This window comes from Leuresthes tenuis, unplaced genomic scaffold, assembly GCF_036924035.1.
Source record: "Leuresthes tenuis unplaced genomic scaffold, fLeuTen1.0.hap1 SCAF_1, whole genome shotgun sequence".
NCBI lineage: Eukaryota > Metazoa > Chordata > Actinopteri > Atheriniformes > Atherinopsidae > Leuresthes > Leuresthes tenuis.
The window spans coordinates 9,514,696-9,530,667 of NW_027325355.1; the positions used below are offsets into that span (position 1 = coordinate 9,514,696).

Genomic DNA, 15,972 nt, shown 5'->3' on the forward strand with positions numbered 1-15,972 from the left:
TGCAGGTAATAATCACATCAGGGATGAAGATGTGCCGACTACAAGTTAGCCTTTCTCGGCAATTATCTGGTTACATAGAGGAACTGTATGATTCCAGTACCGATATAATGCACATTTGTCACAGACATTGTTGCTTACGGCCACACCACCCTGAACATGCCCGACCTCGTCTGATCTCGGAAGCCAAGCAGGGTTGGGCCTGGTTAGTACTTGGATGGGAGACTGCTTGGGAATACCAGGTGCTGTAAGCTTTTTCTCTTCTCTCTACCACCTGCATGTCTTTTGTTGCAACGCCTGATCACCCTGTGACACATGAGGAAGTTGGTCATCTTCAGCTGCTGCTGCTTTGTTTGCAGACACGAAGTGATCTGAGAGTCTCAGTTTCAACTGCAGGTAGTAATCACATCAAGGATGAAGATATGCCCACTACATATCAGCCTTTCTTGGCAATTATCTGGTTACATAGAGGAACTGTATGATTCCAGTACCTATATAATTCACATTTGTCACAGACATTGTCGCTTACGGCCAAACCACCCTGAACATGCCCGACCTCGTCTGATCTCGGAAGCCAAGCAGGGTTGGGCCTGGTTAGTACTTGGATGGGAGACTACTTGGGAATACCAGGTGCTGTAAGCTTTTTCTCTTCTCTCTACCACCTGCATGTCTTTTGTTGCAACGTCTGATGACCCTGTGACACATGAGGAAGTTGGTCATCTTCAGCTGCTGCTGCTTTGTTGGCAGACACGAAGTGATCTGAGAGTCTCAGTTTCAACTGCAGGTAGTAATCACATCAAGGATGAAGATATGCCCACTACATATCAGCCTTTCTTGGCAATTATCTGGTTACATAGAGGAACTGTATGATTCCAGTACCTATATAATGCACATTGTTCACAGCTAGTTTTGCTTACGGCCACACCACCCTGAATATTCCCGACCTCGTCTGATCTCGGAAGCCAAGCAGGGTTGGGCCTGGTTAGTACTTGGATGGGAGACTGCTTGGGAATACCAGGTGCTGTAAGCTTTTTCTCTTCTCTCTACCACCTACATGTCTTTTGTTGCAACGTCTGATCACCCTGTGACACATGAGGAAGTTGGTCATCTTCAGCTGCTGCTGCTTTGTTGGCAGACACGAAGTGATCTGAAAGTCTCAGTTTCAACTACAGGTAGTAATCACATCAAGGATGAAGATATGCCCACTACATATCAGCCTTTCTTGGCAATTATCTGGTTACATAGAGGAACTGTATGATTCCAGTACCTATATAATTCACATTTGTCACAGACATTGTCGCTTACGGCCAAACCACCCTGAACATGCCCGACCTCGTCTGATCTCGGAAGCCAAGCAGGGTTGGGCCTGGTTAGTACTTGGATGGGAGACTACTTGGGAATACCAGGTGCTGTAAGCTTTTTCTCTTCTCTCTAGCACCTGCATGTCTTTTGTTGCAACGTCTGATCACCCTGTGACACATGAGGAAGTTGGTCATCTTCAGCTGCTGCTGCTTTGTTGGCAGACACAAAGTGATCTGAGATTCTCAGTTTCAACTGCAGATAATAATCACGACAGGGAAGAAGATGTGCCCACTACAAGTTAGCCTGTCTCTGCAATCATCTGGTTACATAGAGGAACTGTATGATTCCAGTACCTATATAATGCACATTGTTCACAGACATTGTTGCTTGCGGCCACACCACCCTGAACATACCCGACCTCATCTGATCTAGGAAGTCAAGCAGGGTTGGGCCTGGTTAGTACTTGAATGGGAGACTGCTTGGGAATACCAGGTGCTGTAACTTTTTTCTCTTCTCTCGACCACCTGCATGTCTTTTGTTGCAACGTCTGATCACCCTGTGACACATGAGGAAGTTGGTCATCTTCAGCTGCTGCTGCTTTGTTGGCAGACACAAAGTGATCTGAGATTCTCAGTTTCAACTGCAGATAATAATCACGACAGGGAAGAAGATGTGCCCACTACAAGTTAGCCTGTCTCTGCAATCATCTGGTTACATAGAGGAACTGTATGATTCCAGTACCTATATAATGCACATTGTTCACAGATATTGTTGCTTACGGCCACACCACCCTGAATATGCCCGACCTCGTCTGATCTCGGAAGCCAAGCAGGGTTGGGCCTGGTTAGTACTTGGATGGGAGACTATTTGGGAATACCAGGTGCTGTAAGCTTTTTCTCTTCTCTCTAGCACCTGCATGTCTTTTGTTGCAACGTCTGATCACCCTGTGACACATGAGGAAGTTGGTCATCTTCAGCTGCTGCTGCTTTGTTGGCAGACACGAAGTGATCTGAGAGTCTCAGTTTCCGCTGGAGAGAATAATCACGACAGGGAAGAAGATGTGCCCAATACGCATCAGCCTTTCTCGGCAATTATCTGGTTACATAGAGGAACTGTATGATTCTAGTACCTATATAATGCACATTTGTGACAGACATTGTTGCTTACGGCCACACCACCCTGAATATGCCCGACCTCATCTGATCTCGGAAGCTAAGCGGGGTTGGGCCTGGTTAGTACTTGGATGGGAGACCGCTTGGGAATACCAGGGGCTGTAAGCTTTTTCTCTTCTCTCTACCACCTGCATGTCTTTTGTTGCAACGTCTGATCAACCTGTGACACATCAGGAAGTTGGTCATCTTCAGCTGCTGCTGCTTTGTTGGCAGACACGAAGTGATCTGAGAGTCTCAGTTTCAACTGCAGGTAATAATCACATCAGGGATGAAGATGTGCCCACTACATATCAGCCTTTCTCGGCAATTATCTGGTTACATAGTGTAACCGTATGATTCCAGTACCTATATAATGCACATTTGTGACAGACATTGTTGCTTACGGCCACACCACCCTGAATATGCCCGACCTCATCTGATCTCGGAAGCCAAGCAGGGTTGGGCCTGGTTAGTACTTGGATGGGAGACTGCTTGGGAATACCAGGTGCTGTAGGCTCTTTCTCTACTCTCTACCACCTGCATGTCTTTTGTTGCAACGTCTGATCACTCTGTGACACATGAGGAAGTTGATCATCTTCAGCTGCTGCTGCTTTGTTGGCAGACACGAAGTGATCTGAGATTCTAAGTTTCAACTACAGATAATAATCACGTCAGGGAAGAAGATGTGCCCACTACAAGTTAGCCTTTCTCGGCAATTATCTGGTTACATAGTGTAACCGTATGATTCCAGTACCTATATAATGCACATTTGTGACAGACATTGTTGCTTACGGCCACACCACCCTGAATATGCCCGACCTCATCTGATCTCGGAAGCCAAGCAGGGTTGGGCCTGGTTAGTACTTGGATGGGAGACCGCTTGGGAATACCAGGGGCTGTAAGCTTTTTCTCTTCTCTCTACCACCTGCATGTCTTTTGTTGCAACGTCTGATCACCCTGTGACACATGAGGAAGTTGCTCATCTTCAGCTGCTGCTGCTTTGTTGGCAGACACGAAGTGATCTGAGAGTCTCAGTTTCAACTGCAGGTAATAATCACATCAGGGATGAAGATGTGCCCACTACATATCAGCCTTTCTCTGCAATTATCTGGTTACATAGTGTAACCGTATGATTCCAGTACCTATATAATGCACATTGTTCACAGATATTGTTGCTTACGGCCACACCACCCTGAACATGCCCAACCTCGTCTGATCTCGGAAGCCAAGCAGGGTTGGGCCTGGTTAGTACTTGGATGGGAGACCACTTGGGAATACCAGGTGCTTTAAGCTTTTTCTCTTCTCTCGACCACCTGCATGTCTTTTGTTGCAACGTCTGATCACCCTGTGACACATGAGGAAGTTGGTCATCTTCAGCTGCTGTTGCTTTGTAGGCAGACACGAAGTGATCTGAGATTCTCAGTTTCAACTGCAGATAATAATCACGTCAGGGAATAAGATGTGCCCACTACAAGTTAGCCTTTCTCGGCAATTATCTGGTTACATAGAGGAACTGTATGATTCCAGTACCTATATAATGCACATTGTTCACAGACATTGTTGCTTACGGCCACACCACCCTGAACATGCCCGACCTCGTCTGATCTCGGAAGCCAAGCAGGGTTGTGCCTGGTTAGTACTTGGATGGGAGACCGCTTGGGAATACCAGGTGCTGTAAGCTTTTTCTCTTCTCTCTACCACCTGCATGTCTTTTGTTGCAACGTCTGATCACCTTGTGACACATGAGGAAGTTGGTCATCTTCAGGTGCTGCTGCTTTGTTGGCAGACACGAAGTGATCTGAGAGTCTCAGTTTCAACTGCAGGTAATAATCACATCAGGGATGAAGATGTGCCCACTACATATCATTCTTTCTCGGCAATTATCTGGTTACATAGAGGAACTGTATGATTCCAGTACCGATATAATGCACATTGTTCACAGATATTGTTGCTTACGGCCACACCACCCTGAACACGCCCATTTTTCTGATGAGCAACAGGTGTGGGAGCCACAGAGTGCAGCAGCAGGTCTGAGGAGCTCTCGCTCCAATTGTTTGCTGAGTGTTTTTGTCTTTCCTTCCTTTCTTTTGTGTGTTTTTCCAGCAATATTGATATAGATCTTGATTCTTTTTCTGTGTGGGGATTATCCCTCCCCATCAGCGCAGGCGGTGGGGAGGCGCTTTTTGTTCTGTTTTGTTTTTCAGATGGATGATTTGGTGGGGGCAGTGGACCGGCGAGACGAGACAATGGACAAGTTAACTGGGAAAATGGTGACAGAGAAGGATGTAGGAGAGGCTTCCTATAAAAAAGAGCTGACAATGGTCATAGATATTGAGGGGCCAGAGAAGGTGACAATTATTAACCTTCTGAGGACGATACGCATGCTGTGCGGAGGAATTCTGGGGTGTAGGCCCTTGGGGCCAACATCCTATGAAATCACTCTAAGCAACGAAATAGCAAGAGACAAATTAATGGATGGCTTCAAGATGGGAGCAATGGTGGTAACGGGGAGGAAACTGGTAAATGATGAACTGATCGTCTCTTTTCTAAATTTACCAGCATATGTTTCGGATCAGGAGATCTTGGAGAAATTGCGAGGATGGGGAGTGGAAGCAGTATCCAAAATAAAGAGGAGAATGTGGCCTGGAACATCGATTGTGGATGGCACAAGGTTTGTCAGGGTGAGATTCACAGATGCAGTACAGTCGCTGCCATACTCTGCAAAATTCAACACGGCCAACGGACACCACTTCTTCAGGGTCATACACGATAGACAGGTAAAGGTATGCCGATTATGTTTGCAGCCGGGACATATTGTCCGAGAATGCCCAGAATTTGTGTGCCACAAATGTGGTGGTCAAGGGCACTATGCCAGGGAGTGTGTTGAGGGAGGAGAGCGATGTATAGTCTGCTGCAACCCGTTAACAAACTGTGTGTGTGCTAGTGCAAGTGAGGAGGATGGACAAGACTCAACGGGAGATGAAGAATCTGATGGGCTGGGGGAGGTGGATCTGGAGGTTAGTGAGCCTCCGGGAGTGAAAATTACCCCAGACTCCCTGATATATTCCGCTGGGCAGGCTCCAGAAGTTGGGGGGACTCGAAAAATGGGTCCTGCCTGCGATCTGGCGGGGGGAGCCTGAAAAATGGGCTCTACCCTGGACACCAAGGACCAGGCTGTGGAGCTGGCACAGGGAGGGGCTCAGGTAAGCTCACATACTAAATATAGAGGCGAAAAAACAAGTGAAGAATATGCAACCGACTCAGTGGCTACTTCGAAAAGAAGTGAACGGAGGCAGCAAACGCCCGAGCTGGGGAGTGAGCCCCTCCCAGATACATGTTTATCGCCTATGGGCCCAAGCGAAACCCCCCCCAGCTCAAGCTTGGAGATAGATCGCCAGCTACTGACGGCAAGAAAAAGGGCACCTTTGGAGAGAGTCGGTCAAAAAGTGCGGAAAAAACTAAAATGAAGGGTTTGGCCAGATAAGTAGACTGTACATCTCCCTTTTCCTTATGCTCACTATCTTTTCACAAAATGTGGCGGGGCTGAGGAACGAAAAGAGGATGGAGGAGTTCTTCCTGAGTGTAGATTGTGATATAGTTGTGTTGCAAGAAACTAACTGGGATGGTGATATACTAGCAAAAATAGAGAAATTATGGGTAGGCAGCATTTATATCTCAAATGGAGTAAATAAATGTTGTGGGGTAGCTGTATTAATAAAAAATAGCAAGTTATTTAAAGATATAAAAGAAATACATAGAGATGACCAGGGTAGGCAATTAATATTAGACCTAAATTATAAAAATAATATTATTAGACTGATAAATAGCTATGCCCCCAACATTGAAACTGAGAGAAAGAGGTATTTTGAAAATCTAAAGGGATTCATAAGCACCAACACGATCCTAATAGGAGATTTGAATGTGGCACTCTCACGACTAGATGTCTCGGCGGCAAATGTTTTTAAAAATGACAGCAGCAGAAGAGCTTTATTGAATATAATGAATGAAAATGATCTAATTGATATCTGGAGATTATTAAATAAAGACAAGGTAGCTTTTTCAAGGAAGAGCGTAATCAAAGGAATATTGAAGCAAACTAGAATAGATCTATGCTTAATAAGTAGAAATATTGTTCAATGGATAAATACAATTGATTATAGAAGCAGCCATATTAGTGACCATGGTCCGATCATTTTAACGTTGAAGGACCGCCAAGTCACAAATAAGTTTAATCTATGGTGCTTAAATAATAGTTTACTTGAAGATAGTAAATATATAAATATCATTAATAAACAACTAGATTATATAAATGAAGAAGTGGACATAATACAGGAACCTTTAGAATGGTGGGAACACGTTAAAACAAGATTGAAAACAAAAACGATTCATTACTGTATCAATAAGAAGTGGGAAGAAAATAGGGTAGAGAGGCAACTGAAGAAGGACATAAATAAAGAACAGGTAAGGTTGGATGATGATCCCAGCCGGGATACATACAAACTGTCTCTCTTGATGAAGCACCTGGACGATTTGGGCAGGAGGAAATGTCAAGGGGCTTGCGTAAGGGCAAGGGTGCAGCATTGGGTGGAGGGGGAAAAATCGACAGCATTCTTCTTGGGATTGGAGAAGAGAAACAAAAATAGGTCCATAATAACTTCCTTACTGAATGACCAAGAGGTGGAGGTGTGCGAGGAGGGAGACATGATGGAGGTCAGTCGGCTGTTTTATCAAAGACTCTTTAACTCTGACACACTAGATAGAACTCACGCGGATCATCTGTTCTCACTAATTAAAAACAAATTAACTAAGGAAGAAGCCCAGATAACTGACAATAAAATATTCAAATTAGAAGTTGAGGGGGCAATAATGTCATTAGAGAACAACAAGAGTCCGGGACGGGATGGGATGACAACTGAATTCTATAAAACTTTCAGTGATAAATTGGTACCGATTCTGACGAAAATCTATACAGAAATAACGGAAAATAAAAACATAGTTATACCTAGAACATTTAATGAGGGAATAATTAAATTAATATATAAAAATAACGGAGATAGAAATAACTTGAATAATTATAGACCGATAAGCTTGTTAAATACGGATTATAAAATATTTATGAAAATACTGGCTAATAGAATCAAACCCATAATGCCACATATAATAAATAAAAACCAGGCCTACAGTGTACCGAGTCGGACAATATATGACACCATACTGACCGCAAAGGAGACGCTAAGGCTCCTGCAGGAGAGTGGCGGGTATTTCCTGAACCTGGACTTCGAGAAGGCATTCGATAGAGTCGAGCATGAGTACCTTTGGGGGGTCTTGAAGGCCTTTGGGTTCGGGAACAGATTCGTCGGCTGGGTGCGGACCCTCTACAATTCGGCAACGAGTAGGGTAAGTCTGAATGGAAACCTGACGGACCCCGTCCGGCTGTGGCGATCGGTGAGACAGGGGTGTCCGCTCTCCTCTCTGCTGTTCACCTTGGCTGTGGAGCCGCTAGCCTGTTTAATAGATGGGGACCCTGATGTCCGGGGGGTTCTCTCCTCCGGAGGAGGACAGATAAAGCTCCTCCAGTTCGCTGACGACACTACATTGGTAGCAGCCGACCCCAAGAGCCTAACTCTGGCTCTGGGGTTGGTGGATTTCTTCTGCAAAGCGACTGGAGGCAAGCTGAATCTGTCCAAATCTGGCTTGCTGTGCTGCGGAGCCGCGGCCGCTCCGCCGCAGCTCTCCCAGGTATGTTTGATAGATGGCCCCTTCAAGTTTTTGGGAGTGTACCTGGGGGTGGACGAGCAGCTTGCGGCGGAGAGATCATGGTCTGCGGTCACAGGGAGGATAGAGAACACCTTAAGCCTCTGGAGGATGAGGGCCCTCGGGCATAGGGGAAGAGTGGTTGTCGCCAACGCGCTGGCGGTTACTAAGCTTTACCATACCCTGCATGTCCATGCCGTGCCGCGGAGTGTGTTGACCGCCCTGAACCGGTCATTCAATAATTTCATCTGGAAAGGTAAGAGAATCATGGTGTCGCATAACACTCTCATTGGTGGTAAGAAAAACGGCGGTCTCAACCTCGTGGACATAGACACAAAACGACTGGCTTTTAGATTGCGACTGCTAACAAAACTCTTCAATAATCCGGACCTGCATCTTTGGCATGAAGCTTTAGGGCGGTCAATAAACTCCTGCGGGCGGCATGGCATGTTTAACCTATGTCAAGTTCTCCCATCAACGAGCCTCTGTCACCTTGATCCTTTCTGGGCTGAGGTGATGGAGGCTTGGCAGGCATTCCGACCAGGTCTGGACGGTAAGATTCAACATCTCGGACAGCTTTTGCGGCAGCCGCTCTTCCACAACCCAGATCTGCAGCAGGCAGGGCGGCCATTTAGGTGCGCGGCTCTGGAGAGAGGAGGAGTCGACACCTTTGGGACTGTCTTGGATCGGCACGGCAGGTTGGATCTGGTTCGTGTTGAGAATACTCTAAGAAAAGAAAACATCATACATAGGAAAGAGGTGGTGAGGAGGGTGTGCGCCCAGCTGGCAGAGAATGTACCTCCAGACTGGCTGCTCGTCCTCGGCTCTGTGGTGCGGTCATCAAGACTGGTAAGTGGGCCAACCTTTGTCTGTAATTATGGGGATAGAGTTTTAAATTTTGGGGAATTGAACACGAAACAAATATATAACTTGTTTCTGCGCAAAATTGTAAAAGCACCAGCTGCTACTAGACAGTGGAGGATGATTTTTGAGCATATAACGACAAAGACAATCTGGAAGAGAATAGCTAGCCCGTTAATTCCACCCTCGGTCTTTAACACCGATTTCAAAATGAGGCACAGGATAATGTATACAGCAATTATTCTCCATCAAATCAACAAAAACAGGTGGTCCAGGGACTGTCCGGCGTGTGAATCCCATCCGGAGACGATACAGCACATCTTCCTGGAGTGTCCAGCTTCGAGGAGCTTTCGCGACCACCTGTGGGCACTAATCACTGAGAAATGTAACCTCCGACCAGTGGGAACATTAAGGGACCAAATGCAGCTCTTCGGGCTCTTCACCCAAACACCCAGCAATGTTAATTCAGTCTTGGTAAATTTCTTACTTTCAGTTGCTAAACACGCCTTGTACATTTGCAGGTGCGATCTATTGTTTGAAAAAAAGAAAAACAATTCTTGGTCCCTTTTTGTTGGTCTGGTAGAATGGTATTTAAGATCTCTCTTTATGGTTAAAAGGGAGGTATTCATGGAGTCGTTTCTCCCGAATAACAGTTTTGTTGTAGTTGACAATGGAGATCTAAGTTTGAATTTTTGAATATCGTGTGACAGTGTTGTAAAACTACCTTTTTGTATTTTTCTAATAAATAAAAAAAAAAAAAAAAAAAAAAAATATGCCCGACCTCGTCTGATCTCGGAAGCCAAGCAGGGTTGGGCCTGGTTTGTACTTGGATGGGAGACCGCTTGGGAATATCAGGTGCTGTAAGCTTTTTCTCTTCACTCTAGCACCTGCATGTCTTTTGTTGCAACGTCTGATCACCCTGTGACACATGAGGAAGTTGGTCATCTTCAGCTGCTGCTGCTTTGTTGGCAGACACGAAGTGATCTGAGAGTCTCAGTTTCCGCTGGAGAGAGTAATCACGACAGGGAAGAAGATGTTCCCACTACATATCAGCCTTTCTCGCCAATTATCTGGTTACATAGAGGAACCGTATGATTCAAGTACCTATATAATGCACATTTGTCACAGACGTTGTTGCTTACGGCCACACCACCCTGAATATGCCCGACCTCGTCTGATCTCGGAACCCAAGCAGGTTTGGGCCTGTTTAGTACTTGGATGGGAGACCGCTTGGGAATATCAGGTGCTGTAAGCTTTTTCTCTTCACTCTAGCACCTGCATGTCTTTTGTTGCAAGTCTGATCACCCTGTGACACACGAGGAAGTTGGTCATCTTCAGCTGCTGCTGCTTTGTTGGCAGACACGAAGTGATCTGAGAGTCTCAGTTTCCGCTGGAAAGAATAATCACGACAGGGAAGAAGATGTTCCCACTACATATCAGCCTTTCTCGGCAATTATCTGGTTACATAGAGTAACCGTATGATTCCAGTACCGATATAATGCACATTGTTCACAGGTATTGTTGCTTACGGCAACACCACCCTTAATATACCCGACCTCGTCTGATCTCGGTAAGCCAAGCAGGGTTGGCCCTGGTTAGTACTTGAATGGGAGACTGCTTCGGAATACCAGGTGCTGTAAGCTTTTTCTCTTCTCTCTACCACCTACATATCTTTTGTTGCAACGTCTGATCACTCTGTGACACATGAGGAAGTTGGTCATCTTCAGCTGCTGCTGCTTTGTTGGCAGACACCAAGTGATCTGAGAGTCTCAGTTTCAGCTCGAGAGAATAATCACATCAGGGAAGAAGATGTGCCCACTACAAGTCAGCCTTTCTCTGCAATTATCTGGTTACATAGAGGAACTGTATGATTCCAGTACCTATATAATTCACATTTGTCACAGACATTGTCGCTTACGGCCACACCACCCTGAACATGCCCGACCTCGTCTGATCTCGGAAGCCAAGCAGGGTTGGGCCTGGTTAGTACTTGGATGGCAGACGGCTTGGGAATACCAGGTGCTGTAAGCTTTTTCTCTTATCTGCACCACCTGTCTTTTGTTGCAATTTCTGATCACCCTGTGAAGTTAAGCAGGGTCGGGCCTGCTTAGTACTCGGTTAAATCCGGTTGTTCTACTGTACTTCTCTACAAAAACCAAAGAGGAAGCTGCTGTCCCATCAAAATTCAACGTCTTCAAGATCAAAAAAGAAGTCCAGTTGCTCTTATGAATACTCTCCATCATTTCAGTTTATTTCTGACATTCAGCTTTTCATAGCACATGATGACTGTGTTGAAAATATGTGCAACAATGTAAACCACCAAGATATTCTGAATAATAATTGTATTTATTTTCACTGAGGCTTGTGTAAACCACAGACTGTATTTAGTGTAAACTGTGTTTTCATTCCTGAGCTGATCTCATTCACCTGATGACACTCCTTAACTGTCACTGTTGAAAAATCCCTCCAATTATTTATAGTTTAGATAGAAATTGTTAGAAACGTTTGTTTTTAATGTCCCTCATCAGGATGTAGAGGCATTACTGTGGTGAAGGAGTTTGTCCAAGTTTGGGGTTGAGTTAACGTCTGAAATCATGGGGGATGGATGGTAACATCACCGTCCTTTCAGTTGTTTTATTTAACTTAAATCATTCCTGTTGCACACATGCTTAGCTAACTGGCTAACGACACGTTTACTGTTAGCGAGTCAAGAGAGACCGCACACAGGCCGAGTTCAGTCTGAATGAACAGAACAGGAGCTTAAACCTCCTCTACATCCCTGTGAGCAGGATGAAGGCGTCCTCTTGTGTTAGTTTTCAGATTTCAGCTGTGAACCTGCAGGACGACATGAGAAAAGAGAGATTTAAACATCTGTAATATCACACTGTGTCAGTTTGTTCACAGGACTCACAACATGTAACACTGATGCTGCTTTCAGGGAACTTCTTCCTGTTATTGTTTCTTTTTTTGTGAACTTTAACTTTATCAATAAGTGGCAGACCAAACAGCGCAGTCACCTCTCCATCTGTGGTCTCCAAACCCGACTGAAACTGAGGAGTCTGCTGGAAACTCCACTTTACTCTTACCCGCTCCACCCAAACTCGTACCTGTGACGATCCAAAAACAATACGTGGAACAGAACAATGAGAGTTAAACAGTTCTCAGCCCCACCACAAAACCTTTTCATTCATTTGGATGACATGATCCTTTCTTCATCATATTCTCATTAATGATCAGAGCTGAGTCAGATTTCTTTGAAAAGTCCATCGCTGACAGCAGCAGAAAGTGACTAAATATACTGAACATAATTACAATGTTTTCAGTATTTTTAGCTTGTGCTACTTTCTATTTGTACTCCACCTCATTCAGAGACTCTGTTGTACCTTTTAGTCCACTACATTCATCTGATAACTTCAGCACATTCAGACTAATACTAAAAAATATTAGAAAGAACAGAATCAGATCATAGAATATGATGTAAGATCACACACATCACCTTTAATCATTCCATAACACGTTATTCCAAAGTGTGCCATTCTGCCTCATTTATTCTATTTTTTACATTCAAATATGTTTTCATATGATTTTTTTTTTGTAGTTTGAGTAAAATCAAAAGTAAATCTACAGTTTTTACCTGAAACAAAATCTCTGTGGTTCTGATTCTGTAACTTTTGTCCAAGAATTCTTCTTCCACTTCTTGTCTCTGAGAACAAATTACATCTCCTGTAATGACTTACATCATATAATATTGTTACATTTAGCTTTGATTTGAATCACTTTGAGGTTTCATGTCGTTCTTTTTGTTTTCTGAGTTTCTTCCAACATCTCAGAACACGTTCAGAAACAAGTTTGAAGCGTTTGTGAGCAAACAGGTGAAACCCAGAATATGATCCTGAACCAAAGCAACTCTTCCAGCCACAGATGGCTTTCAACAAATAGCTCTGAAACAAAGCAGTTACTGGTTGCAGCCGTGTGTTGCCACCATGAGGGATGCTGGTGGTGTGACAGCCTCACTCCCATTTTCACAGAAACACAATTCATGATCAGGATGAATCCACAATTTATTATTTCCAGAAAAACATCCAGAATCAGAACATTTAGTTTCTGGGTTACCAAGTAGATCATTACTGAGAGTTTTCAAAGCAGCAGCAACATTTGATCTCTGAAACAGATCAAAGTAAGTTTAACTGCAGAATTATTTTCACATTTACAAAGTGATGAGATGTGAAAAGAATCTGTGATAAAGGAAGGTCTGCTGATTTCTCTGTTTGGCTCCATGAAGTGGAAGAGAAACAACAACATACAAACACATCAACACAAGGATTCAACTAACATTCAGAGCTCAGAGAAGTTTAGATTTTCATGTGGAGAAATCTTTCTGTGAATAAAACTCAGCATTAGCAGCGATATCCTCCATGGCTGCACAAACAGGAAAAAGTAGCAAATAAACAACAGAACAGCAGCGCAGAGACATCACAGCAATGAACTCTCAGCAACAAACTGACTGAATACCTTTATTTCACTTCACACAGCTCAGCTGTGGCTCCAGTCCATCCAATCCTAACTCCAGCATAGAGCGGCTGAGTGAATGTGGTCTGGACTCTGTGGAGGAGAGTCATGGCTTCAGAGACGCTGTAGAAGGACAGAATACCTGCTCTGTGATCCAGGTACACTCCTACTCTGGAGGACTGAGGACCTGAGATGGAGGCTTTCATCTTGTTGGACCAAAATTCAAAACTGTTTTGGGAACATTTTAATGCCCAAGATTTGTCATTACGTCCAAATCCACATTCATTCCCTGTTCTGCTGATGTTCTTGTATGCGACTGCTACATCAGCTCCTCCCCCTCTCCTCTCCACCTCCCAGTAACAGCGTCCAGTCAGACTCTCTCTGCTCAGGACCTGACACCATTCCGTGAATCTGTCTGGATGAGCAGAATAAGACTGAGGTTGTCTCATTACTGTCACTTTTCTGTTCCCCTCTGACACTAACAGATATGTGTTTGCTGTGTTTGGATCCAGTGTGATGTCACATGAATATCTTAAGAAGGCAGCTCTGCTCTTTGGCTCTGGTTCTGGTTCTGGCAGTAAAACATCCACTTCAGTGACTGTCAGTGAGCTGTTTGTCCATTTCTCTCTCAGAATGTCCTGTAGTTTCTCTCTGAGCTCTGACGCAGCTGCTGTCACATCCTCAAAGTACCTCAGAGGACGGGTATTGATGCTGGATGAGTGTGTGGACTCACTGAGTGCTGACACTGAGGGGTAGTTGTGTAGAAACTGGTTGTGATCCTCTGTGTGTGAGAGCTGCTTCAGCTCAGCATCTTTCCTCTTCAGCTCAGTGATCTCCTGCTCCAGCTTCTCCTGAAGCTCTTTGACTCGACTCACTTCAGTTTGCTGCTGGGATCTGAGCTGCTGCTTCACATCAGAGCTTCTTTTGTGGATGAGACGGATCAGCTCGGTGAAGATGTTCTCACTGTCCTCCACTGTTTTATCAGCAGACTGATTGATGGCCTCCACCTCCTGTTGAAGCAGCTTCACATCTTTCTCTCTGTCCTGGATTCTCTGCTGGATTTGTTGTCGACTCCCCTCCAGCTCTCTCTGCCTCTCAGTCCTTTCTGCTGCAGCTGACACTGTGTCGTGGCCTTTATGATCATCCACAGGGCAGAGATAACAGATAGACTTCTGATCAGTACGGCAGAACATCTTCATCACCTCATCATGACGACAGCAGATGTTCTCCTGGAGGCTCTTGGAGGGATCCACCAGCTTGTGTTTCTTGAATGGAGTCACATCATAATGAGGCTGAAGGTGTTTCTCACAGTAAGAGGCCAGACAGAATAAACAGGACTTGATGGCTTTCAGTTTTCTTCCAGAGCAGAAATCACAGGCCACATCTTCAGGTCCAGCATGGCAGAGAACAGCAGGAGCAGCTTGGAGTCTTCTTCAGCTGCTTCACTAAATCAGCTAACATGGTGCTTTTCTCCAGGACAGGCCTCGGTGTGAAAGTTTTCCTGCAATGAGGGCATCTGTGAATTCCCTTCTTATTCTTTCCATTCCAGTAGCCTTTAATAAAGTTCATGCAGTAGCTGTGTCCACAGGGAATAGTCACCGGATCCTTCAGTAGATCCAGACAGATCGAACAAAAGAAGGTTTCCAGGTCCAGTTTAACCCTTTTCTGAGCCATTTCCTCCATTTGGCAGAGCAGTGTGTGACTCTCAGAGCAGAAACACCGTCTGTGCTGTGATACAAAACTAATTCCACCTCCTTTTGATGCAGCTGATCAGCTGATCTTCACTTAAGAGCTCCTCTACTATCACACAATGGTTTCACACATCCTCCCAGCTTCAGATCAGTTTGGGGAGGGAACAAGGGAACAGTGCTGGTTTCACCTCAATCCAGGCAGGATTGTTCAAGGGGTTGTTGAATTCTTATTTGTTCTCTGTTGAAGGGAAAGATAAATTCATTAACCTTCCACTTAAAGCTCAACATGAAGAAAATTGGTTTCTATCAGATCAACATTGTCCGATACTTTTAGCAGGCAGCTGTACAGGAAATGTAAATGTTGCTGTTTCTTAGTATTTTCATGCTTTTCATTTATATTTATATAATCAGCCCTGCTCTGCAGCAGCTTGAAATTCATAAATCGTGATCTTCTGCTGAAATGCTCACCTGAATCTTCAGACTGATGCATTCAAGTGCGTGACATGAAACATGAGCTCTCATACGGCTGTTGGACTTCAGAAGAGGTAAAAACCTGCAGAGCTGACCCCTAACCTGCAAACTGACTGCATCAGACATGTTTGATCATAATCTATCTATCGAGCTCTGTATGCTGACTGGTGTCTTCAGGCTGAGTCTGATAGAAACCCTCTTTGTCTCTTTGTCTCTGTGTAGAAAAGAAGCTGCAT

General features: G+C 44.7%; 1 protein-coding gene, 9 non-coding genes and 5 pseudogenes across 10 annotated transcripts in view; all 15 read left to right on the top strand.

Moving 5' to 3' along the window:
• LOC140292462 (NLR family CARD domain-containing protein 3-like) overlaps positions 1-15,972 on the top strand; it is a 596,771-nt gene that overhangs the window by 109,781 nt on the left and 471,018 nt on the right. The gene's annotated exons all lie outside the window — the stretch shown is intronic.
• Positions 133-251, top strand: LOC140270589 (5S ribosomal RNA). Its single transcript, XR_011907717.1, has one exon. It is a non-coding gene; the product is annotated as a 5S ribosomal RNA (ribosomal RNA).
• On the top strand, positions 521-639 carry LOC140320677 (5S ribosomal RNA). Its single transcript, XR_011918473.1, has one exon. It is a non-coding gene; the product is annotated as a 5S ribosomal RNA (ribosomal RNA).
• LOC140266702 (5S ribosomal RNA) lies at positions 909-1,027 on the top strand. The gene has a single exon (XR_011907167.1). It is a non-coding gene; the product is annotated as a 5S ribosomal RNA (ribosomal RNA).
• On the top strand, positions 1,297-1,415 carry LOC140320799 (5S ribosomal RNA). Its single transcript, XR_011918584.1, has one exon. It is a non-coding gene; the product is annotated as a 5S ribosomal RNA (ribosomal RNA).
• LOC140268963 (5S ribosomal RNA) lies at positions 1,685-1,803 on the top strand (annotated as a pseudogene).
• On the top strand, positions 2,073-2,191 carry LOC140287842 (5S ribosomal RNA). The gene has a single exon (XR_011911830.1). It is a non-coding gene; the product is annotated as a 5S ribosomal RNA (ribosomal RNA).
• On the top strand, positions 2,461-2,579 carry LOC140299401 (5S ribosomal RNA). Its single transcript, XR_011914728.1, has one exon. It is a non-coding gene; the product is annotated as a 5S ribosomal RNA (ribosomal RNA).
• On the top strand, positions 2,849-2,967 carry LOC140277500 (5S ribosomal RNA). Its single transcript, XR_011909097.1, has one exon. It is a non-coding gene; the product is annotated as a 5S ribosomal RNA (ribosomal RNA).
• Positions 3,237-3,355, top strand: LOC140300579 (5S ribosomal RNA). Its single transcript, XR_011914845.1, has one exon. It is a non-coding gene; the product is annotated as a 5S ribosomal RNA (ribosomal RNA).
• On the top strand, positions 3,625-3,743 carry LOC140300030 (5S ribosomal RNA; annotated as a pseudogene).
• On the top strand, positions 4,013-4,131 carry LOC140296967 (5S ribosomal RNA). Its single transcript, XR_011913015.1, has one exon. It is a non-coding gene; the product is annotated as a 5S ribosomal RNA (ribosomal RNA).
• Positions 10,202-10,320, top strand: LOC140299879 (5S ribosomal RNA; annotated as a pseudogene).
• On the top strand, positions 10,589-10,708 carry LOC140292077 (5S ribosomal RNA; annotated as a pseudogene).
• On the top strand, positions 10,978-11,096 carry LOC140299676 (5S ribosomal RNA; annotated as a pseudogene).